We start from the raw sequence: 25,383 nt of genomic DNA, 5'->3' as shown, positions 1-25,383 counted from the left end.
CTAACAAGAATAGATGGAGGACAAAGAAGAGGACTCAATGGCCCAGATGAGACAGTATACAGTGACCACACTGACCTGCCTTGTCTCTCTTCACAGGCAGTCTTCCTTCAGCATTTCTTCTATCAATAGAGTACTCAGTGTAGGAATATTCTTCGTTTAATATTCAACTAAAGCATACAGTTTACAAAGACTGTCGAAGTGAAATTTGAAGCTGTTATGGAGAGATGTCTTTTACAACTTTTACCCTATAAAGGGCAGACCATACTCGACTTAACAATTGGAGATACTTAAAAAAAGAATCGTTAAGCTGCTTCTAACTATCTTTAGTTAATGAGAATTGTTGTTATAAAAGTGTGTTTTAACATTGTTCATCAACCATAGCCGGTTTTTTAGTTCATTTTTTATTTTCTGTTTCTAGCCTGAAAACACTGGAAGTTCCTGCCTACAGCGTTTTTCAAAAAAATCGTTGTTTTGATTTAAAATCAGTAACCCTATATCCTCATTATGGAAAATAACTTATGTTGTATTAGTTCATATTCCTCATTCTTTTGTCACCAAAGATCACCATCTCGTAACTATTTATCAAATATGTTATTGTTTCATCTTTTTCGAATGAATGGACACTGTATTTGAAGTGAAACATCTCTAGGCGCAGTAGAGCAAATTGGTCTAAATCAGACAAAAATGTAAACACTTTCCCTTCTCAATAAATAATATAATATAACTGATTTTTCAAATATAGAGATTTTCTTCAACCGAATTCCATTTCCTAATTTGAAATAATTAAATCGTCAACAATTTATACACCTATTAATCTATGAATAATACATGTTTCATTTTTTAAACCAATGATAGCTGGTTTATCGCCAGCTGAAGCCCAAATTCTCATTCCTTTGTCACTATTATTTAAACAGCCGACAATGTAATCCAATGCATGACAAAGGAATTAGATTTTGTACTAAAATCCTTTTTACCAGACGACAGAATAGGGAGAGGTAGACGCTTAAAATAAGTATAGTATATTATGCATTTTATTCTAAAATTTACGGAAATATTTGTTTATTCTTTTATGTTTTAGATTGTTTAAATTCTAGTATAATATTTTGGGCTTTAATTATACAAAGCACAATTTGGGAGTAAAGACGATTATTTAAGTTATAATAAACATTTTTTTCTTGAGAAAATTTCAATATTCCTCATTCTTACGTGTCATTAATTTATTATTTAATTACTAACGAGAAAATTAAAAACATTTATAAGTGAAATTCAACATTCAAAATTCCCTCTTTTTGCTGCATTATTCATGTGAATTTAGTTAGTAACAAAGAAATGGTTTCTTGAGTCTCAACTTTTTCTTGGTTGCCTTCAATGGTAACAAAAATTAGATACCTGTGTACTCCAACACCCGGTAATATATATTACTGTTTTTTATTTCTGACAGAGTTCTATCTAGTTTAATTTAGTTTTATTTAAGTTTATCTAAAATATATTTCAAAATTTAAATTGAAATGAATCAGCTATCTAATGAAATTCTCACAATTTACACAACCCTGGGAATATTTTGTGGTTCGGGTTTTCCTTGTAAGATACAGATAAAACTAATTATAAACTGTAGCTTTGCTTGCTGGAAGTTCAAGGAGAATGTTTCTTAAAGAAAAAGAGATTTATCGAATTTTCCCGAGCAGGGTCAGTTATGAGAACACCTTGACGTCATTGCCTTGAGAGTGCTGTCAGAGGGCCTTTCGACGAGAAGGCTGTGACGGAACAGTTCGACCCGGCACACAATCGATTAGTTCCCAGAGCAGTGAAAGGCTACTCGATGTATCGAGGAGTACAGTTCAGCCCCTAGCACGATATGATTGCCAGCAATTGCCGTATTATTTAATGAGGGGACTTCCTACTCTGCTACTGCTCCGGTGGGCGGTTCGCTATTCGTCACCTCTAACTGCGACGTTGGCATCCCGATCATCCGAGCTCTGCAAATCGAAATATAAATATGGGATTGTAATCGATTATGGAAGATTCCTAAGCGGTTTTTGCGTACATAGATAATGAATTATAAGCACAGATTCGACAGAATATTCTTTACTTTTTATATGGGGTTCTTAGAAAATTCTATGTTTTACCATAATACTAATAATAATATTCTTTATTTATTCTGGAAATGATCCCTTTAAAATGATATACAAGCGTCAAAATTAGGCTTAAAATCCTTGAAGTAAAATACAAAATAAAAATCAAATTATAAAACGTCATAAAATACAATAAAACAATGATGAATGGAATATGGTCCGTGTGCGGTAAAAAAAAACTCAAATAGTAGGTAATTATACTATTTTATTTAGCCAACGTTTCGCCCCACGTTGCAGGGTTTCGTCAGGGATAAAAAAGATACAAACATTATAGTTCAAAAGGGAAAAAAAAGAAAAAACATAAGTATAAAATAACAGGGGTATAAAATGAAAAGTAAGATATAATAAGAAAAATTAAAGGTTGTAAATAGTAAATGAAAAGGGTAATAGTAACAGATAGATAAGAGAAGAAATATTAAAGAAAGTACAAATAAAGAGATGAAAAAAGAAAAAAATACAAATCAAATGAACAATGAACATGAAAACAATGAATTTGAAAAGATAAAAATGAATAACAATAACTAACAGAATATATAAAATAAAACTATATATGATATCATAAAACATAAGATAAACTTCTGATAATAAATAAAAATGAAAAAATCAAATACAATCAAACTAAAAATAATAAATGGAAAGGTGCAATTTATGGGTATAATTATGAATTATGGGTAAAAATTGGTGTCTTGTCTTGCAATATCTGTTACACTATGGCTATGTCGTGCAAGAATGAAACCTTTTTTTAAAATTCTAAATAATTTTATAGATCATAATTTTTTTGGAAGTCACTAACGTCACAAAAGGTCTCACCATACTAAATTGTTAGTTTTCTAATAAAATATGCATATCAGTTTTATTTTTTATTTATTTATTTTTTTTTTTGCCGTAAGGCAAAACAAGATAACTTGTAAATACATATATTATATATTATTTTATTATAATCCGTATTATATTTATATTATCAATAAAGAGGTTTTAAAATAAAATAAAAAAATATTTTTTATTTTATCTTTTGGATAGTAAATGGATAGTTAAAAATACAAAATCGTGTAATCATGTCCAAAATTAAATTATTTCAAGCAGAAGTAGTATTAAGACAGTGCAGCAATGAAACACCATTTGTAGGATTATTTTATTAATTTTTGAAAAAAAAAACAAACAAACTTATATATAAGTTATGAAAAAAACCTTGTATCTCACCAACAATATAGAAAAATTAACATAAATTGTAAACTTCAATTATAAATCACTCGACATATAATTTACATTAAATTTATCAAAATGAATACCATACCAGTTGTTGAGAAATCCTTTGCACAATATTGGTGCAGATAGTTTTAATAACTCGTACCCTTCTAGAATTGTAAAATCAAATGTGGCCTCATATTTACCTCATTAGTCATATCAAATTTACTTTGATCTTAAATTTATCTCACTGAATTAGAGTTTGAACCTTGACAATTTATACTGAACTAGTTCATTCTAGCCAAGCATGGGGTTTATAATGCATTCGTAAATGCACAATTGTCACCAAATGCGCTTATAAAAGTAAGCCCTAATTTCTAAAATACTTCAATTACTAAAATACGATTTGTTGCAACGAAATAAATTATTAAAGAATTTCACCTTCCCAATACTATATTTTTTCGAAACATTTCTGTAAAATATAGTATGTAACAGCCACAAAATATTCTGTTCAAAAAAAATATATGACTGTCTCATTTTTTCTCAATTTTTATATGTTTCATTTTTACACCCTTGTACACCATAAAAAATTACACGCCAAAGAAAATGACAGCAATAGCTTTCTACAACGTATTACATTAGTTAATAACATTTTCCTCATGTTAAAAAGAAATATAAAGTTTCCGCAAGCTTTGTGCTGAGACACCCAGACCATGAGAAGTATATGAATGACCTAGAATCAAGATTCATAACGATTCGATATGAAGATTATTACTTTAAGACCAGCTACGTAACATTTATTACCATATTCTTAAAGCCAATTAAAATATTTTCCTTGCTTCTAAACATATGCGCGAACATCTCTGATTGAGATCTATGCAAGTCATGCGACTAGAGAGAAGTGTGAGCTTAATCAAAATATTGTTTGTGTGATTAATTTAACACGAGAGAGCTGTGTTATAATAATTATTAATTAATTTTACAATTTAATTAGTTTTACAATTTTAATTGCTGGTTTGCTATTTTATAGTCGTAGCGGCGAGGTTCAGGAGCGTTATGGGTTCTATACCCACCTGGATCAGTCAATATTAAATTCATAGTGGTCCAGAATAATTAAACATGGCATTATTTTTTGGGAAAAAATATTGAAAGAAACAATTTCACTAAGTCTGTGACTAAAAAATTATTTAATAGATTACCCTGCACCATTTTATTAATAAACTATAATAAGTATAATCACAACTAATTTATTGTTTTATTAAGTTCGAGCTTATTACTCCAATCTTAAACAATAACACCGACCGAAATCCTCCACCAAACTGCGTTCCTGAAATTATCGAAGAGGTTACGTAGATGTGCCATAAGGAGTTACCTAAGAAAGATTTATCTCAGATCTAGTTATCGAGATAACAATTATCTATTGTGGGATACAGGCAGTTGCTAAGAGAATAGGAAATTACCATTTCTATTCATGGAAGTGTTATCACATGGTGCTCATTAAAAAGGTGTTAGGGGTGACCTTGAAATACATTTGGCTCATCAACCATGAGCACGATGCTTTCATTTATTGATTTAAATAAATTAATTTTGCTAAATTAAATAAATAGATAAAATCCATTTTTACGTTTTACATAATAAATTACTCAACCACCCAAATCCACTTGTTTCTAACCTGACTTCTCCTTCATTACCTAATAATCCTCCTAGGCGTCTGAAAAGAAGATGATGGCCTCGAGATCTTCTCCTCTAGAAATGTTATTGGAATTCTATCAATGGGTAGATTCTCCACATGTTTTTATCATGTCACTATGTCACCTACACCAAATTTACTTGTTGTATATATGTGTATACAGTTGTAAATAACAAAAAATAAATTTAAAAAAAACAACAACAAAAAATACCGTTTTACATACAGCGTAATTTGATTCCAAACTTCAAAGCTCATATCACAAACTTGAGGCAATAACTCAGGTCTTTAAAAAAATTATTTTTGGAAATTTGATGTAATTTTGGCTAACCTTTATCTGTATAGGTTTACTGAAACCGAAACTGAACTCTTTACCATCGTTTTTGTTTAATGGCGTAAAACATCGCTGGTCGTCGACACCATTCATTTTTTTATTTATTTATTGTTATTTTATAGTTTCTTATTTGTTTGATTATTTTTATTTCTTTTATATCGATGTTATATTGTGACAGTAAATTTGGTAATATTAATAACTGAATTACTAATTCTATTGTTTCATTGTCATTTCTAGTCTAGAATTTGTTGATATATTCGAGTTTAATTCAAAACTATATAAAGGTGTGACATGAAATTTGGGCATTCTTGAAATGTATGACTAGTTATCATACTGAAATAATATACTAAAATTTGGGAGTTCTTTTCTTTTAATAAGATGGGAATGAATTCCGATATAAAATTAAAAACTGTCTATTTTCATCGAGTACAGACTTATCCCAAATTCATGATACGATATATCACAGTTTTGAAGCACGTAAATCAAGAAAAACTTTCATAGCATGCAAGATACCCGACCATTCAACATTTTGAAGTATCAAATTGACGTTACAGTGTACCAAATGGCTGAAATCGGACTCAATCATGCAAATTCGACTTGATTTGATACATAAGAATATGTATTTATAAATAATAAAATTTATTAGAGCGATTTTTTATAGCTTTCAAATCTAAAAAAGTTATAGTTCATTGTTAACATTAGTATGAGAAAGTATCTTGTACGGAACCAAACCGAATATCTTAGTGATGTCGATTTTTTTTTTCAATTTTCTCAAAAATGGCTCAAACGATTTTTATTAAAGTTAAACAGTATATGAATGTACATTCAAGTGATTTTTAATATCATTTAGATTTTATTTTCATTTAAATAGTCTAACGCGGCTTCAATAAAAAAAATTCAAAAAATCTTCCTCTAAATCATCTTTAATTTTGTTATTATTTAAAAAAATAACTAACCATTATTTATTTCTAACAGTAATAAAAAATATATGAGCATGAACTATGCACGAACTTTATAATTAACTCCGAATTTATGGCTAGAATGGAAAATCGGAGACAGACGAACGGTTCTTATCTCTCTAGATTGTAGTAATACTAACCCGACTTAGTTATATTTTGTTTTAATGATGAATTTTTGGCTGGAACAAAGTCGATGTTTGTTAGAAGTTGTTAGGAAGCCGTTTTAACGTCACCACTGATGGTTTTAAGGTCAATGTACAAACGTTACAGACGCTCTTTACTGGAAATGTTGTATAATTAATAATAACACTAACAATGGGAAAGCAGGAATCGCAGGGGTGGAGTACTCCAGTTACGCGAGAGCATAACAACCTAACCGCGTACTGGGCTTTCTCCCAGAATTCGAGGAAGCCGTATAATTCAGTTTAATTTCAAGTTTAGAAATTTCAATTCACTTTTACTGCACTTAAAAAAAAAAAAAAAAAAAAAAAAAACAATAAGAAAAGATTGATCATTAAATAGTCTAAAATCGTATTCATGCTTTGTTAAACTGGTTCAGTGACATAATCAGTTAGTTAGATGGGGTCACTAATAAAACAGAAGTACATTATAACCTAGAAAATTCATAGAAGACACTAACTTATAATATTAACTGTATATATGTATATATATTTTGTCCATAATAAATTCGGATAAATGCCATTACTTAACAATAGGTACGTATACCATATCAACTTATAATACAAACTAGCCATTCCATTATTATTATACATTTCTTATCATAATAGGAACTAAACTTTGAGATACAAAGGATGGATTGCACTATCAGTTTACAAATAGTTATTTCATGAGTTCCTGATCGGGATAGGATAGGAAATGCAAACCAAAACAGTGTAGGAATAAATATTGTAGGTTTATGGGCACATTTATCAGAAAATGTATAACCCGCTTTAGGATTGTTTAGTTGAAGTCTGAACAGTTATAAAACTAAATATTAAATTATTCCTGATTGTTTCAGAGAATTTGATTCAGGACCATCGTTACAATCCCAATTTTGGACCATCTAATTTCGTTTTTACAATACTGACTTGTCAAGGAAAATACGTTGAGGCTGGAGTAAATGAAGTTAGTGAAAGGAGTTTGATAAATTTAGTATTAGTATCATCTATCTTCCTAGATCGCTGGTACAGCTTAAATAGGATAGAACGAAAACACTTTTTTTCAAATCTTAATACTGGGTAAAGTGTATCGAATTGGGGAGATAAATAGGAGGGGGGGGGGAAGAAATCAAATCGATTGTTAATTTCTGGCTGCGGATAGGTTCTAAAGTTTACATTTTTAAATTTTAGTATACATGTTCTTTCAACAATAATTATCGAATTCAACAAAATACCATGAAAATACAATATTCCAGGCATTGTTTGGTCTTCAACTATGACTGTTTTTGGTTAACTTAAAGGAGAATACAATCATTACCTATATTTTTTAAGGCTCAATTTCTTGTCCCAATAAGACTAGGCTTTATTTCATTCCCTAATTTCGCCTACAATAGAAGGTATACGAATATTGTATTGTTCTCAAGTTGTGAGCAAAAGGATAAAAAAATTTCTGATTTTTTTAAAACTTTTTATAAGATTACATAGTTAATCAGGATCCTGAAAAACATAAATGAACAAATATTCGAAACTTCTTCAAAATATTTCACCGAAATTCCTTTCTTATCTCCATTCGATTGGACACTAATAAAGGATGCTCCTAAAAAATGAAATATGGAAGACAAAAAATTTACGAATTTACCCTTGTTTAATTTAGTATTGTTTTTTTTAACGCATGGTCTTCAAATTATTGAATTAATAATGCAAAATATTTGGTTTGTTATATTTATTTTATTGCAATTTATTTTTTATTGTAAAGGACAAAATTGAGCTAGTTAACGTCAAATTCATGAACAGCAACCTCTAAAACAGAATACTAAAACTCTCTAAAAAAATTAAAATTGTACCAAATAATAATCTACTAGAGATATTACACTTTCATTGTGTCAATTTGAGTAAAAGAGACTATTATTTCAGTAAAAATGCAAGCTTCAGAGAAATGGATAGATTAGACCCCCCCCCCCATTTTTTATGTCCCTATCCACAACTTCGCTGCGATATTAAGCTTTGATTAAACTTTTTTTTATCATAACCCTGTCCTCTATGTACAGCTCCTGAAGATATCATCTTAGTCGGATCAATTTAGTCAAATATCCCGTCTTCTAGATTTCACTAAATCCATCTTTTAGTCACCCGTTTTAAGGACGGACACAGAACCAATTTGTTCTTCAATGTCTAATGCCTTGGGTACGACGGTAGCGATTAACGTATCAGCGATCAGTGATGAGTGATAATTAATAGAGGAGATACAATACGAACTGCATTTATCACGAAGTGAACTCGTATTGAGTGATAGTTCATTTAGCTATAAGGGGTTAAAACCTGTGCATGAATGGTCGTTAAGAGAATATCACACTAATTTATTCTGAACTTCTATTGGGAAATAAATGCAATTGACCCTCTTCAAAAAGTAACTTCAAGTTAATTCAGAAACTACTCTAGGAAAATATATAGAACAGAAAAATAGATAAAAATTTTCACCGATGATTCCTAAACGTAGCGTAATGTTTATACAAATGACGTTAAAGAAACTAAATAGCAATAAATTCGGCGTTCATCATCGTAAATCAAAAACCACTTTTTTTTCAAATTTTGCCTAAAACTGAAATACAATATTACATATAATTCTAAAAATAACAGAAAATATTTCTGGCAGTACTAAAAAAGGTTAGTTAATCAGTAAACAGATAATCAGTATGATCGAGCAACGAAGTAGAAATTTCGTTCCCATTGGTCTTTCTTTCAGATTTTCGCCTATAAGTCCTAAACGGTGGATCCTAGTGGAAACTTTATAATAAAACAAATTAAAGAACATTAAATTATGCATCGAATGAGTGCAATAATTTAATAATTCGGACAATCGATATGGTACAACGACCTGTTCTGGTTGCATATGGACTTCAGCAAGCTAGCAACTGGAGCCCAAGGAATAACGCTATTGGTTTACGACCATATCACTTGCCCGAATTATTGCGTTAGGATACTCAGTCGACGCTTGATTTATTGTCCTATAATTTGTATAGGTGAAAAACTGAAAGAAAGATCGATTAGGACGAAAATTTCTACTCTGTCGTTTGATTAAACTAATTAGCTAATTAATTGGAATTTTAGAACCGCCAGAAATGCTTTTCTGATTTAGGTGTGATAGAAACTGATTTTTTAATTATTTGCAGATGTACGCCCTAAGAGCTGGATTTTATGCACCTGGATCCTGTACTATAGGTATGCTACTTAATCCATCTTGTAAATAGGAAGTAAAAAAAACAATTATCCTCAGAATCAAAAATTTCAGACATCAAAGAACAAATTTGGTTGGTTCTGTGTACGTCTATAGTCAAATCCAATGTTCAGGCATCGCATTTCCAAATCAATTTTATCAGATCCCATCAATTATTTTCGCTTAAGTATGCATAAACGACCATTTTTTGAAACTAATTGGTCCGATTTAAATTATTCTAAAACCAATCCACTACCAATTTTTCAACCAATACTTTCACTTAAATAGATTGCAAATAAGTAATTTCGTAGACACAATTATATTTCCAAAACGGCTCATTTCGTTTACAGCTACCCTTAAAATATTGGCAATCTTTTACCCACTGGAAGTGTACCGAAAAAGGATAATTTTTAGGAAAACAAAAAAAACAAGAAAAAGGTAGAAATTGTAATGAAATGAAATGAAAAATAGTTTATTATTCAGGTAGTAGGTAAATAAAGTATAGGGTAATTTTAATATTACAATAACATATATTGGCCAAAACAATGTAACTGCCCTTAATTATAACTTATATTAAAATTGCGTATAAATAACTTTAGATACAGAGAAGAAAAAAAATATTTTAAAATAAATGACTAAATACATAGAAAACAAAACAAAAAGGTAATTACAATATTCACAGTTAATAAATTATAATGTTTAATTTAATTTAATTAATAGTTTTTGCAGAGAAATAATTTTTGACTGTTTTTTTTTTAATGGATAATTAACTAATTAGATATAAATGTTTTGACCTGGGCAGAATAGCCTGAATGAAGTTTTAGAGTTTTTTTTTGTTTTTTTAGATTAATAGTGTTTGCAGAGAAATAATTTTTGACTGTTTTTTTTATGGATAATTAACTAATTAGATATAAATGTTTTGACCTGGGCAGAATAGCCTGAATGAAGTTTTAGAGTGTTTTAAATTATATGTTTGCAAAGTGGTATTGAGATATCCCTGAAGATGGCCGGATTGACCGAAACGTTGGACGAATAAAAGAAATAAAGTTTTGAGACTATAATTGGATAGCATTTGAGTTATTTATTAAATAATGTTTAATATTTATTTTATCTCTACAATTATAATATTGGATTAGGTTGGTGAAGCAAAAGATAGTTAAATAGAAGAGTATTAATCGAGGGAAGGGTTGGTACATGACGTATGTTGGAGGGAATGGAGTTCCAGTGAAAGGCAGCTCGGTAAAAACTGATTTGTCAAACGCAGCAGCAGTTCGGTGAGGGGGTAGATGTCAGATAAACGGGACCTGGTAGTACAGCAATGGATTGAGAAATTGAATTGCAGTTTTTCTAAGATATTGGAGGAGCGTTGAATACTAATTACTTGGAATAAAAAGTAAGCTGGAAAATACTGTCATCGGAAGGATGGATCGAGCCAAGCTCGGCGTAATACTGAGTTATGAGCGTATCCCTGCTGATAAAAAATCGTAAAGAGGCAATGTTCTTAATAGAATTTTTTTTTCTTCTTATGTTTAATTTTCATATCTATAATTCCAATGAAATGGATTTATGTTTACGTAATGTAAGAAAATTGAATTTTCTCAATGCTCTTGAGATAGAGCCATTTCTACAAAGAAAACGCCTACAGTATTCTACTCGATTGCTGTGAGATATCACTTGTCACTCATCGTACCAAATATTCAAGTGAACATTTTCAATTCTATAAAAAAATAAAAATATGTTCACTTCTTACATGAATACAAAGTCTCACTACCAAATAAATAAAAAAACAATAATAAACTTCAGAAAAACCTTAATTAGATAATTCTTAACTGCCTTCTCATCGGGAAATAAAAGACAATCATATAAAGTGCGTATTAGTTTTATATTATGACAAAATGAAGGGAGTAATGTTGAGATGTCGTGGAAGCAACGTTACGGAAACCACATCCATGAAGGATTGTTCATTTGCGGTACTGAGAAGGGGATTGTGGCTGGCTTTCCGTTAGCTCAGTCGATAATGTAGAGACATTTACCTGCGGCTGAAACATTTTGCAAATATAATTAAATAAGTAATTGCGGTTTAGGGCACATTTCAATAGAGTTTTCTCAATCTGCGATGATCAATTTTTCATTGCGTTTGTTATAAATTGACATTATGTTGTGTGGTTTTGAAAGTATATAAGTGTGGTTTAAATTTAAAATTAAAACATTGAGTGTATAATTTGTAAATAAAGTAATAAACAATGAATTGCGGAAACAATTAGTTTTCATTTATTGCTCAAGGCCATTATTTATTTATCAATTTTAGCATGTATTTATTTAAGGAAATGCAGTTCAATAATTCATGAAGTTTTAAGTGACATATACTGTTACTTATTATAAACTGTAACAGTTTGAAAAAAACTGTTTACCATTTTAGTCTTTCCAAAAACATACCGGATACTCTTAACGTTAAACTTGACCATACAAATCTAGCCAAAGATGGATGCCCCACTTATCTTGGCACTAAGCTAGACCCAAGACTCACATGAAAACCTCGCATCGAGCAGTCTATTCGTAAGGGAATGACAAGAACCTCCCTGATAAAGAAGATGGTTCTGGTTGGGGTACAGACCCGAGAATATGTAGTTATACATTGACTATGATAGGCACGCCTTGGGTTACGGAATCACTAGCTGGAGAACTGCTGCGGCCTCGAACATCCGAAAAGTCCCACCCGTAGAAAATCCAGGACTAAAGATTATGACAGAGACAAATCACCAATAGTCCTTGCCACACCTGAGATCAAAAGCAAGGAGGACTCACGGAGTATCATTTTATGTTTACCTTACGCCTATGTTGTAATAGTTATAATAATGTTTTCTTGCGGAAAGCATTATTTAAAAATGTTGTTTCTACTGGCATTGCTTCTTTGAATTATCGGGCAGAGCAAGAAACTATCTGTGAAGCGTCCGGATTGCATAGGACATAAGAGAGATCCGAGAACTCAAAAATTGTGTTCTTAACTGATACAGCGTCAGTATTGCAATCTCACAAGACGAAGTGGCAAAGGACTGAGAAGACTTGCCAAGTAACTTGTAATACTGATGGTCATGTTCATTACTCTTCTGTTCCCAAAGCTTCATATTGGCTTTGTGTTCCTCTTTGCAAGTGTGGAGGCTGTGAATAAAATACCAGACACATGCTCCAAACTCTTTTCCGAGCAAAGTACAACTGTAGAGAAAGCATCATGGGAGCCTGGCGGACCACCGAATACGTGGTCATCTAAGGGAAGAAAGCTGACGAAGAAGAGTTAATTAAGAATAAAATAAAATAAATAAAAATTACTGTAATGATGTTACATGACTATTCCAAAATAAATCACTAAGTTTCTTTTCTTCATATTTCAGGGATAAGCTTTTTTTTTTAGAATCTTTCAATATCTCAAAATAAATATTATACAAAAAACATATAACAGTTGTTAATTATGTGATATATTACTAAACCTTGAGAATTACAGGTTTTTGGATAAGGAAAACCTTGGTTAGAAAACCCATTTCGGCTTATTATAAATGTATTCAAGATAAACTACAGAGTCCCATTTCGAAAATAATCAACATAATCATTTGAGTTATTACTAGAGTATTGGACAAGTTGAATATGTAAGATCTTTAAACATAAATCATTTGTTTTTTACTTACTCGTTTCCATGTGTATACCAAATTCGATTTAATGATTGAATCAAACTCAAAGAAATAATTTGAAAGTAGAGTTCAGGAAAATAAATTATGACTCGATTAACATAAAAAAATGTGTTTTTGTAAAAATATTATAGCGAGATGTTAACCATAAATTACCAATAATTGTAATGTTTATCTACGTATGGATGCAAACAAAACTGAATGTAATATTTTTTCGATAAGCCTTCTGTTTCACACATTGCATCTCTACATCAGTTTCATAATTATAATATAATAATTAATTTTTTTCACTCCTAAAGGGAGCAGCTACCCCCTCTGGGCACGCCCAGGATTATGACACTCCATTAATTATTGTAACAGTAAATTTCTGTATTTTTTACTGAATCTGATTCTTCAAATGTCACACAAGGTTTGTAGTTTAGCGCAACGAGAGATCGTTAAAACACCTGGATTTCTATACTTGACCGAAAATCAAATTTTTGGATTTAGGGAATTCTGAAACAAGGAAATTCGTTGAAATTTCGAAAGACTTTGTTCTGCAGATCACAATTCTTCATTCACCACAGGGATTTAAAGTACAATATCACTACTTGGATTTTCCTGCTATTTATCTTTTCCCGGATGATCTATTATCCGAAGTGAACTCTAGAGAAGAATGGATATTAGGACGAGATCCAAAGAGCTCTTCCGTAGTGGCACCATTCCCTGGCCATTGTCCTGATCCAGATGAAATGTCGGCGCGGCTCGAGGCCATTTACCTACCTTCCAGTCGATACAGTTCCTTCGACCTGGGGTACTTGAAGGCACCTTCAAGGCGAAGACCCCAGTATTGATTTCAGGACAATCAATAATGTAAACAAGTATTAGAGTTCATACTTTGTTGATTCAAGCGAAGTATATTTTTATGCATAGAAATAATTGACCGTATAATTTCAAATATGAAGATGCTCAGGGTGGCGGTCAAAAAATACAAAAATAAGTGTTAACAGTTATACTTATAACGGTATAAATATGATCTAATTAAACATACAAACGTTTAGAGAAACATCTTGACACTTAAATTCAAAATGAACTATTTTTTTTTTTTTTTTTTTTTTTTTTTCGTACCCTCCATTAATTAGGAAAAGAAATTAGGGTACATGAAATATGTAGAAGTTTGTATCCTTTTTCTACCATAGGTATTTTAAGGTTTAATTAATTTGTACACTGTATGTGCAGAGTCGTCGGCGCCAAGTGCGCGTTGATACTATGTTGAGCGGGGAGGGTCCGCTTTGCTGGTACAAAATGAACTAACGTAAACTACCTTGTTTTTATAGTGGTCGGGTGGGCACCTTCCACACCTGACTCCCCTGAAAAATCATTAATACTCTTTTATTATGTTAAAACTCCCAGATGCAAGATACATTCTTTCTGTATGCATCTTGCATCTGGGCATTTTAACATAATGAAAGAGTATTAATGATTTTTGGTGAAGTATAGAAATTCAGGTGTTTTTAACGATCTTTCGTTCCACTAAACTACAAACGTTGTATGACATTTGAAGAATCGGATTCAGTAAAAAATACAGAAATTTACTATTACAATAAATAATGGAGAGTCATAATCATGGGCGTGCCCAGAGGGGGGCAAGAGGAGGCAACTGCCCCCTTTAGGAGTGAAAAAAAATTAATTTAATTTAAAAAAAATTTTTTTTTCAAACAAATACTAATTGTAATAAATAATAATGCACTGCGACAATTATATATAATGTTCTTAAAATTATCCTTTTCCGTGTTGAAATGTCACAACTTGGGCCATGTTTCATAATGAAAGCTAATAATATTGGTTCAAAATACAAGTATAGAAACAACGTGTTAATTACACTAATTCTTATTTTATTTCATAATAGAAGGGACTATTAGTGATATTACAGAAGTGAAAAAGTACTTCTGCATAATTTCTGTATGTTTATACAGACGCATCGGACGGAATATACTTGCAAGGATCTGTATTCTGTAATGGAAGGTAACTGACTACTATATATAGTTTAAATATTCTTATAACATTCCATTGATTAGGTTATTACCATGACCGTCCAATCATTGGCATTTTCTATTTAAATCAATTGTCTTTGACTAAAATGTGAATAAAAAGAACTCGAATATTAATGAATGTAGTTTGTTATGTCCTGACAAAACTTTAGTTCACATTGTAATATTTTGATTTGTAATAAGAATGTTTGAGATCGAATGATGCTAAAAAGTTTTTACCGGAAGTTATGAAAATGTATGTTATTTAAATGTAATATTTAACATTGTAATGATAGATATTATAAAGATGTTTTATCTCTATACATGTATACACTTTTTTCAGGTTTAATAATACCCTCTGTAACAGTAAGCTGGTCCCTCGAATGTTTAATTTCAAATTTATATATATAAAAGGGGAATGTTTCTCAGGTTTGTACAAAATAAGCGATTTACGTGTTTGTTTTTTTTTCAAAATGTTTCAAAAATAGTTATGAATGAAATTGAATATTTTTGGCGCGTTGCTCAGAAAGTATACATTTTTTCAAAGCTATTATATTTCAATCGATTTGTCTCATTCTGAATAATAAGAAAAAATATTACTGATTCCATTAAACGATATTATATTTACAAAAAAAAAACATTGAATTCGGCCTATTATTAGTAAAAATACAACCTAGTGAATTTTTACTCATATTTTCAAGTTAATTCAATCATTAATGTAATTTCTAAATGTAAATAATAATGCTGGTTTAATTATAAGTAAATATATTAATTTGTATCAAACTTTCAATTCTGTTCAATTAATCTATATACATACTCAAATCTAGCAATATAAGCTTTGCTGGGTCTGCAAGTTAACCATAAAATCTATGAAACACGCCTTATGAACGCAATGGTTTATGATTAGCAACAACTGACAGCCATTAGTTAATGAAACCAATCGTTTTGGACTGTTGAAGAACTGTGTATACTCACAAAAAATAAAATAGAGCAACGCACTTCTATTCATTTTGAATGGTCCAGAGAACGCACGATTCTCATGAGTAATCAAGAGTCGGGGGAGGATAAAAGATCCTCAGAGAAGCCGAGAAAAAAAAACTGCTATAAAGAAGAAAATCCTAAAGGAAAAAGCAAGTTGGAACAGTGACCGACAATTGTTTGCCCTGGAAGAGGTAGCAGTTTCCAGGTCAGCGACCCAGGGTCACTATCGGGCTCCGGTATCATCTTACCTTCTGCTATCTCTCTGCACCGCTAGATCTGGTGTCTTCCGATCACTAGCGGATCTCGACTCGGCAAAAAACTGAATGAGGAAAGTAACGAATTCCTCTTCAGTATTGTTCCTAAAGGGTGCCTACAACAAGTAAGGTTTTTCATCAACGTCTATTTAAAACTATAACAAGTCGTACTTTAAAACTTCATTATTAAGAGTAAAGATGAAATCTGGTATTATAAGAGTCAGCTGGTACAAGGTTGTATATAATAATACAACAAGGTTGTATATATAATACAACAAGGTTGTATATATAATACAACAAGGTTGTATATATAATATATAATACAACAAGGTTGTATATATAATACAACAAGGTTGTATATATAATACAACAAGGTTGTATATATAATACAACAAGGTTGTATATATATAATACAACCACAATAAATTGCGTATTTCGAGGTAATTGTAGAGTTTTTCGTATGACTCTAGAACTATGCATCTCTCTTGATATACACTATATACTCATTAGAAAAATAATATATATCATAAAAACCATAGGTAACAATATTAATTTTAAGACAGATACCAAAAATTTATATACACACTACATAGACATAGTAAATGAATTAGTAATTTAATGTTATATTATTGGACAGTAGAATAAATTTAATACATCATTGTGTTGTAATGTTTTAAAAAATATTGTTAAATAATTAGTCATCTTTTATTGACTTGTTTTATAATCTATTTGGTATCAATGATAAAGATAATCTGGTTTCTGGAAGGTTTTTCATATCTCCTTATTTATAATATGTTGGTTTTTTTAATTATTAAAATTTTATATCAGTGACAATACTTAGCAATATTAGAATAAGGGAAAAACAAAATATAATTTTAAAAGATGTTTTAATCAGGTAATTGTTTTTAAAAAATTTTAAAAAGATATTGTGATATATTGATTAAGTAGATACTTCATGATGGAGTGACCATCCCTATTTTATTTTATAAAATAATTAAATCAGGGAAGAGTACATTTCATTCACAAGATCTATTAAAAATTAAAATTATAAATTTCTCCGCGAAGCATTATGACCAGCTGAGTTCTGAACGACTAAGAAACATTCCTATATTCTAGGCCTAAACATTTTTATAATCTCGAATCTCCAGATTTCCTGTTATTTTTTAATAGATATAATAAAATAAACTTCGAATTATAAATTTTCGTATACCTTATTTTTCTTCATGATTATGGATAATGGTTTAATGTTGTTTAATGGTTTAATCTTGATAATGGTCTAATGTTAAGGCGACTCTAAACAACAATAATATAAAGTTTAGTCTTAATTTGTTATGCCGTTTTTCTTTGAAAATCGAACAAATATAGAGGTTTTTGTCTTCTGCCATTTAGTTTATAGGTGGCGAATGGCAGTTTAATATTTATTTAAAACTTTCCCAGGGTTCTATGTAACGAAAAAAAGTTTCATCGAAATATATTCTGCCATTTTATCGTGACCAGTGGCCTAGCAAAAGCTAACATATAGACAATGATTCATGCTTCTTATTATATCGAGAAAAAAAAATGAGTAATGGAAAAATTTGATCCGAGTTCCGTTATAGTCTGTTTCATAACTAAGAGATTCCATCTGAACACACTCGTGTTTTTATTTTAAATTCAGCCGACTTGTTTTCTAAAATTAAGGTTATCTCAGTTGCTTGCAGTTTCATAATCACTCAGATATTGTAGGTTCCGAACAATTGAGGAGTTTTGTTTAAAGTTGTTTTATTTTTTAACAAATAAAAATTTGACAGCATAAACATATCCAGTTTATAACAAAAGTTAAATTTCTCCCTGTCAAATAGGTGTTACAAATCAATATTTTTAGTAAAAAATTAACTTACATACATTGTTTGCGGCTTTAGCGCACTTGCTCAGCCTCCACTGGTTCACTGTGACTAGAGATTATTTTATTTTATTTATTTATTTTTTCAAACACATAGTTTGTTTATGTTCATTTTCTTTATCCTTCTGTTTGTATATATTTTAAGAGAGATTTTATTTATTTTAAATTATTTTTATTTCATTTATTTATTCTTATTTTAGTATGAATGTGATCGTTCATCACTATTACCTATTACCCGCAACTGTGTGACAGATTGTAATATCTATCAATAAATAAAAGTTTATTTAAAAAAAAAAACAACTTATATACATTAGATGACTTCATAATAACTTTCCAAAAGGGGGTACATTAGCTTCTGATTTAAAACTGAATTTGAAATTAATATTTCTTTGGTTATATTATTATGATATGATCAATACTTAATTAATGGTACAATCTGATATTAAAAACGAATTTCCAGCAAATAAATTAATTCGCAATTCGAAATCTAAATAAAATTCGGCGGAGTTATACTCAAAAATGCATCGTAACCCATTGCTCATTCATCTATAATTATATCCATTCCTTACTCACTTGTATTCGTTTATTTCTAGAAAATATTTGGCAAACGTACACGATCATTTAGAAAAAGCAGACAGAAATATTACAATCGGAACTGAATAGTTGTAATTCTGTAGACATATATTTTTTCATCATTGGAAACTTTCACTGTAAAATCGATTTTATAATTTTGTAAGGATTAAATTATTAATCCTGAATTATAGTAAATTTGAGCTGATGTTATGTGTCATTGGCCTTTTAGTAAATGTAGGGAATACTTTACATACATTGTGGCGTTGTATTGACGTATAGATTATCTACCACTCATCTCTGCCTGATGCCTGCCATTGATTTTTATTTAGAGAGAGAGTATATTTGCATTACTATAATAGTTTAATGATATTTCTATACTTTATAATACACAGCTTTGTAAACAATATTGTATAATTAAGGCTAACATTAATGATATTGATATCATTATGAAAACTTCACAGTATGCTGAGTAAATTAAGTCACACTTGCACTGGAAATAATCTACCTATTATTAAATTTATTCTTATTTGTATATTTTTCCAAATGCAGGGAAGCTTTGTATTCATAGTGCGATTGAAAAAATTGTTCTCGGAATAGAAAATTTTTAATTTTATACATCAAGGAACAAATTTGGTTCTTTGTCTGCCAGTATTCAAATTTGTGTTCATGATATTGACACGATCTAAGAGGCAAATATTATTTAGCAATCCCATCCCTTATGTAACCGAAATACGCATGCGCAAAAGCACTGTTTTTTTACATGCCAATATTTCGAAAATGGCTCATCCGAGTTAGATCAAAAATGGGAATCAGTGTAGACACGGCCTGGTACGAACTTTATTTATCTATGCGAAAAACTAATTTCATGTATACGCCTATTTTTCAAAAATGTAACAAATTAGCGGGACGATTTCATTCTAAAGCATTTCATTAGCACTGAAATGAAGGTATTTACTTTTCTGATACAAATCTTCAGGAAATGGATAAAAAACAGAAAATGTAATTTCTAAAAATAAAATAAGTGAATATATATAAAAAAAGAATAAAATAATGTGCGTGGTAGACGTTTTTAAAGTACAAAGAGTTGTACAACAAATTTATTAGGACTGCTCATTAAAAAGAAATTTTCTTTTATTTATCAAACAGATTTATTTTTGCAGTCTATATGTAAATTACGTTTATATGTAGTTGTTTTTTGTATAATTATGAACAGTTGTAAATTCCATAAAGATAATAAAAAAAAAAAATATGTTTAATTTTTTAAAATGTTAAAGTTCAATTTTTTTTTCTAAATTTTTAATGTTTTTATAATGATTATTTGTTGTTTTGTTTTTGTCACCGCATGAATACTTCCTCACCTTTGTTAGTCAGGTTTGTTTTAAAAATAGGAAATATTCTTAAAAAATAATTAAATTTAAAAATTCATCTATGTACAACTGTAATAATATAAAATAAAAAAAAACTGTTAATACTTTATGTTGTGTTTAATTGAAAGAGTTATTGTAAGTAGAGGCATTAATATCTGGACAGCTGCAACGGGTTCGAGTTAAGCTTGGCTTTAACGCTGACACATGGAATTGTACCCACACTGCACGGCAAACTTATTGTTTTATTCATTTCTAATAGCAGTCTTCCTGACCGCAGGTCGATGAGAAATTTAATACACCACAGTGTAGAATCAATAGTTAGTAGTCAATAATTATTGTTGTTGTAATTTATATAAATATATTCACTAATTGAATAAATAACTAAACCAGCAATGAAATAAGGAACATGATTAAATTAGTGGAGGGAGAAGAAAAGTTAAAATTATTTTAGATTCTTAATGCCTCTCCTAAAAACCACATTTATATTTACAGCACTTAAAATTAGAACCCCTTCGATCACCTCACCGCAGTGTTTACCCCTGAAAACTGAAAACTGTTATTTTTTTATACTGCTGATTTAAACAGCTGTTTTTCGTCAAAGATTGAACTATAAATATTTAGCATAGAAACAAACATCACCGTCCCTAAACGTTACAGTTTTAATTCAGTCCAGTGCGCAATGTAATTGATCTTGAATCCAGATCAACTTGATATAGTTCTGTTTAAATATGCCATTCACACATCAGAATAAAAATCAAACTATCACTAATATAATAAGAAGGTTACTTCTGGAACAGCAAGCTGCTCCATCAAACACCATGCTCTTAAAATTTCTAAAAAATAAAATCGTTTGGTTCTCTCTTCTTTTTTTTTAATTATGCAACTAAGAAATTCGGAGTAAAATAATTTTAAGAAACTCATAATTCAATAATTTTAGGAAGATTATTATATGTTTTTCTTTTGGAAAGAAAAAAAATATATAAACCCAATTCATTTAACTCGTTAATATGATTTTAAAAGGTAGACCACTGCAATTAAAGAGATCTCAAGCTCTAAAAATTCTAAATCTCCAAGAAAGGGCAGTTAAGAAGACTTGTGTTCTTAGTGTAGTAAGTTAGTGTCTAAAGCAACACCAACTTACAACTAAGAACTTGACAAACTTAACATCCTTTTTATTTACGTCTTCAAAAATCAATAAACTAGTTTATGTTTCTGTTTCATTTTACATCTTTCCCGTTCCCAGTTCTGGGATACTTGAGCCTTTTCAGGATCTAGATCAGTGGTTTGAGGAGGGCCGCGGAAGGGTCAAGCAACACATATGTTTCTGAAGATTTATTGTTAGAACTATATTATGAAATATATTTTCTGAAGTTGGGATGATTGCTGAAAGGGTTTAACAAGTAAATGCACTTTAAAACTTTCTAATTTTCAAATATTTTTCCAAGGGAGACCATTCTTTGCCCCAAATCAGGAGTGAGATCGCATTTTGTTCGATTTTCAGCTTAGTTGATCGCAGACGTCTATGGGCTGGGAATCATTTATCTAGAGTATACTCCTACTTTGCCAAAGAGGGCGAAGCTTGGTCCAACTTTACCCAGGGTGGCAGAAGCCCAAATGAGATGTGGTGCGATAATTCGGAGCACGCAACGGACTCCCATTAGCCATTCGAGGGACGTGTGACCCAGTGGACCGCTCAGTCACGACCATACAGAAGACTTCTGGTCGTGTCTGAGACCCTCGTGAGCAGCGGTTGTTTGGAGGAAGCCGTCTCCTGGAGGATACACACGTCACTAACTAAACATTCGGAGGATACAAACCGGAATTGATCATTATTCCAGTACATTTTCATTCGGATGGCAGATGAATAATTATTTTTTATTCGTTATATAAATAATAGTTTCATTTTTTAATCATACGCTATTCGCTTAAGCCTAAAGCTATTCAATATCCGTTAGTTATCAGTTCCAAACATTTAATTAAATAAATAAGAAATTATTAACAAAAAAATAAACTGAAGTACTATTTTAAACGAATGAATCTCTATTTAATGTATATTTATTTAAAATAGATTTGTTAAATTGTGCTATAGAATAAATTCCTTAGTTTGTATCGAACTTTTAAAAAAAAAAGTAAATAAAAAATGAGTTTTCGTTTCAGCCCTTATAAAACATATTTTATTTATTTTTTTATTTATATTTTGTGATTAGACAGGCCGGGAATCATTTTTCAAAATAAATATTAATTAATAAATTGCATATTTTTATATTGATTTTTATTCACACAACTAACTATCTGAGGTAAAAGATGAAAGATAAATTAAAATTATTCGTTATTTTCGGATAATGGATGATGTCATAATCTCGATCGAAACATGGAACAATAGATAATTTTGTCCATAATCCATTATCTATTTTCCAAGATAATTTTGTCCAACTCTGATTCAAACATGTTTAAAATCGTTGAATTATATTAGTTTCTAAACGGAGATTTCGATGGGTTTTTTTTCATTTTTAATGAACACAAAATTAGCCAACAACCTAACTACGACTGCCATCCGTTACCTTCCCGGTTAATTACACTTTTTTACGATTATTTTTTCTTTCTATTTAATTTTAATAATTAGTTGTTTTTTCTGTTCTTCAATTTTTTTAAATTTTTGGTGTCATTTCTAAAACTGACTTCTCCACGGAATATTAATAAAGACGCCAGTTCATCCTATCCTGAATTTGGCCACAAACTGTTTTTATCAATTCTATGTTAAAATTATTTTTCGGGATTGCATTCGATCGTGAAAAACATTAGTTGTGGTAATTTTTTAGTACTAAATTACGAAACATATATGTATCTACGAATGTTTTTTTCCCAATCTTTTGCGAATTTGAGATTTATGTTTCCTAATACATTTGCAAGTGAATTTTCATTTTATATATTTCAAGTCTAAACATACTACAACCAAATAAAAAATATATATATCTGGACGTAGGTATCTAGTACAATTTTTGTGAAATTATACGATCGAAAGTTATGTTTGGTTGTATTATTTCCAAAATAAAGAATATTCTATTGCCAGAATAAACTTCATGGTGAATAAAACTATTTAATTTGATGACCTATCTGAAATATATGCTGAAATAAATGTATTTCATAAATAAATAACTAAATGTGTTTATTCTAGAAAAAATGTGATAGATACCCATATTTTTTTAAATATGGGATTCATTTATTATCCCATAGAGTTACATATTAATATTTAAAATTTACATTTGCCTTAAAATGTTTAAATAAAACTATATGGATCCTTAACAATCCTCTGATGCTTCTGAAAAGAAGATTGCCACGGGATCTTCTAATTTAAATCAATGATTGAAGTACCGCCAATGGGCGGTTCCTTCTGATGATTATCGTGTATTCTGGAACACTCATCAAATTTACTTGTTTTATTTCTTTTTTTTGTACAATTGTAAATTTCAATAAATAAATATATACATGTGTGTGTGGATCCATTTACTCGACACGTAGAAGGATGTCAACACAGCATATACCTCCTAACCTTTCCCGTGAGAAAAGCGGTTTTCAAAGGCCAGAGATGAGATACACTTACATACTTCTCACGAACCTGTCTTATTTCGCTTCTTCAATTGATAAAAAGGATTCTAACTAAATAGATCTTTAGATAGATTTTTTTTAATATTATTATATTATATAACCTATGTATATTATTTTAATTAAAAATCTAACCAAAAATCAATTGGTATGACCAATATTAATATTTATATACATTTGTTATTAAACTTTTTAATAATTTTCTCTCAACTCAATACTTCTTAGTTTAAAAAAAAAAATTAAAATCTGTACCGCTACAACCCAGAAGGGTTAAGGGTACAGTACTTTGTAAGGAAGTATTATTAGACCAACGGTTGTGCAAGGAGGAGATTTGGTCAAATGGTTCAAGTTTTCTAGTTAATGGTAATTTATGGAATCTATGCCATATCGCTATTCTTCAGTATCAACTTCTCTTTATAAAAAGTACTTTAGCTCTTACGAAATCCATTTAACTATTATGTACATAAAACGGATAAGCATTTTAAAAAAATATCGAAGTTTTGATGTCATCCGTTAGTTTTGTTTTTCTAACAATGGACGTCACTTTGTGAAGATGACAATCGACAATTGTGCAACATGACACCGCTCGCCCCCCTGAAAGCAGAAGGTGGAGCACCCTTTACAATGCTCTAGCAAATAAAAGGCTTGAAACAAGATGGAGGGGGGAGGAAAGGATAGAGAAAGCTAAGCTCAGGTCCACAAACAAAAGTGCAATAACAAAATATAACGGGACCGAAACTGCAAGAATGAAAAGGAACTGTGAAGGAAACTGTACTACTATAGCTCGCAATTCAAAATCCCCTTCCTGCAATTTATTATTTTGGAAAAACTTCAAATAAATATCAACTGAGAAATTTAATTTTAATGAATCTGGCTTAAACTATTGAAAAGTACTATTTTCTTATTTTCAATTTTGTCTTATATATAATAATAAAGACCGACGAAAAATTTATTTGATTACTCACTAATTACAATTGGATAAATCAAGAAATTTTAATTTAAATATGCTAATAGCAGATAATGTCTGCCAGAGTTGGACAAAAATTATTCCATAAACAATAGACGAATACATTTGCATTCATACCACGAATACAATTTGTATTCGTAAAATATCAATCGAATAGAAAATTTTAAAAATAAGATTTTTTTGGAATAAGCATATTAACCAAATAAATTTATCCTTCGTCATACGTGCAACCTCCCTCTGGAATTCTCTTCCCATCTCCATTCGCCAGTCCTCATCCATACTCTCCTTTAAACAACACCTATGCCTTCATTTATTGAATAACCAAACCTCCACATCTTTGTAATCAAATAAATAGGCAGTTATTGATTAACATTATAAACAGTAGTAAAGCCAATATA

The 25,383-nt window shown here is 30.2% G+C and overlaps 1 protein-coding gene across 9 annotated transcripts in view; it reads left to right on the top strand.

The window, feature by feature from the left end:
* Positions 1-25,383, top strand: part of LOC106684069 (probable serine/threonine-protein kinase nek3) — a 70,437-nt gene that overhangs the window by 33,453 nt on the left and 11,601 nt on the right. For 4 of the 9 annotated variants that reach the window (XM_014425918.2, XM_024359434.2, XM_024359435.2 and 1 more), the window contains exon 2: positions 9,626-9,674. The exons of the other annotated variants lie outside the window; for them this stretch is intronic. The gene's annotated coding sequence lies outside the window, so the exon portion shown is untranslated. The remainder of the gene's footprint in view (positions 1-9,625; positions 9,675-25,383) is intronic. 9 annotated transcript variants of the gene reach the window in all.

This window comes from Halyomorpha halys, unplaced genomic scaffold (genome assembly GCF_000696795.3).
Source record: "Halyomorpha halys isolate HHAL.00 unplaced genomic scaffold, Hhal_1.1 Scaffold541.1, whole genome shotgun sequence".
Classification (NCBI taxonomy): Eukaryota; Metazoa; Arthropoda; class Insecta; order Hemiptera; family Pentatomidae; genus Halyomorpha; species Halyomorpha halys.
The sequence above is the reverse complement of the archived record's forward strand: the minus strand, read 5'-3'. Positions and strand labels throughout refer to the sequence as shown.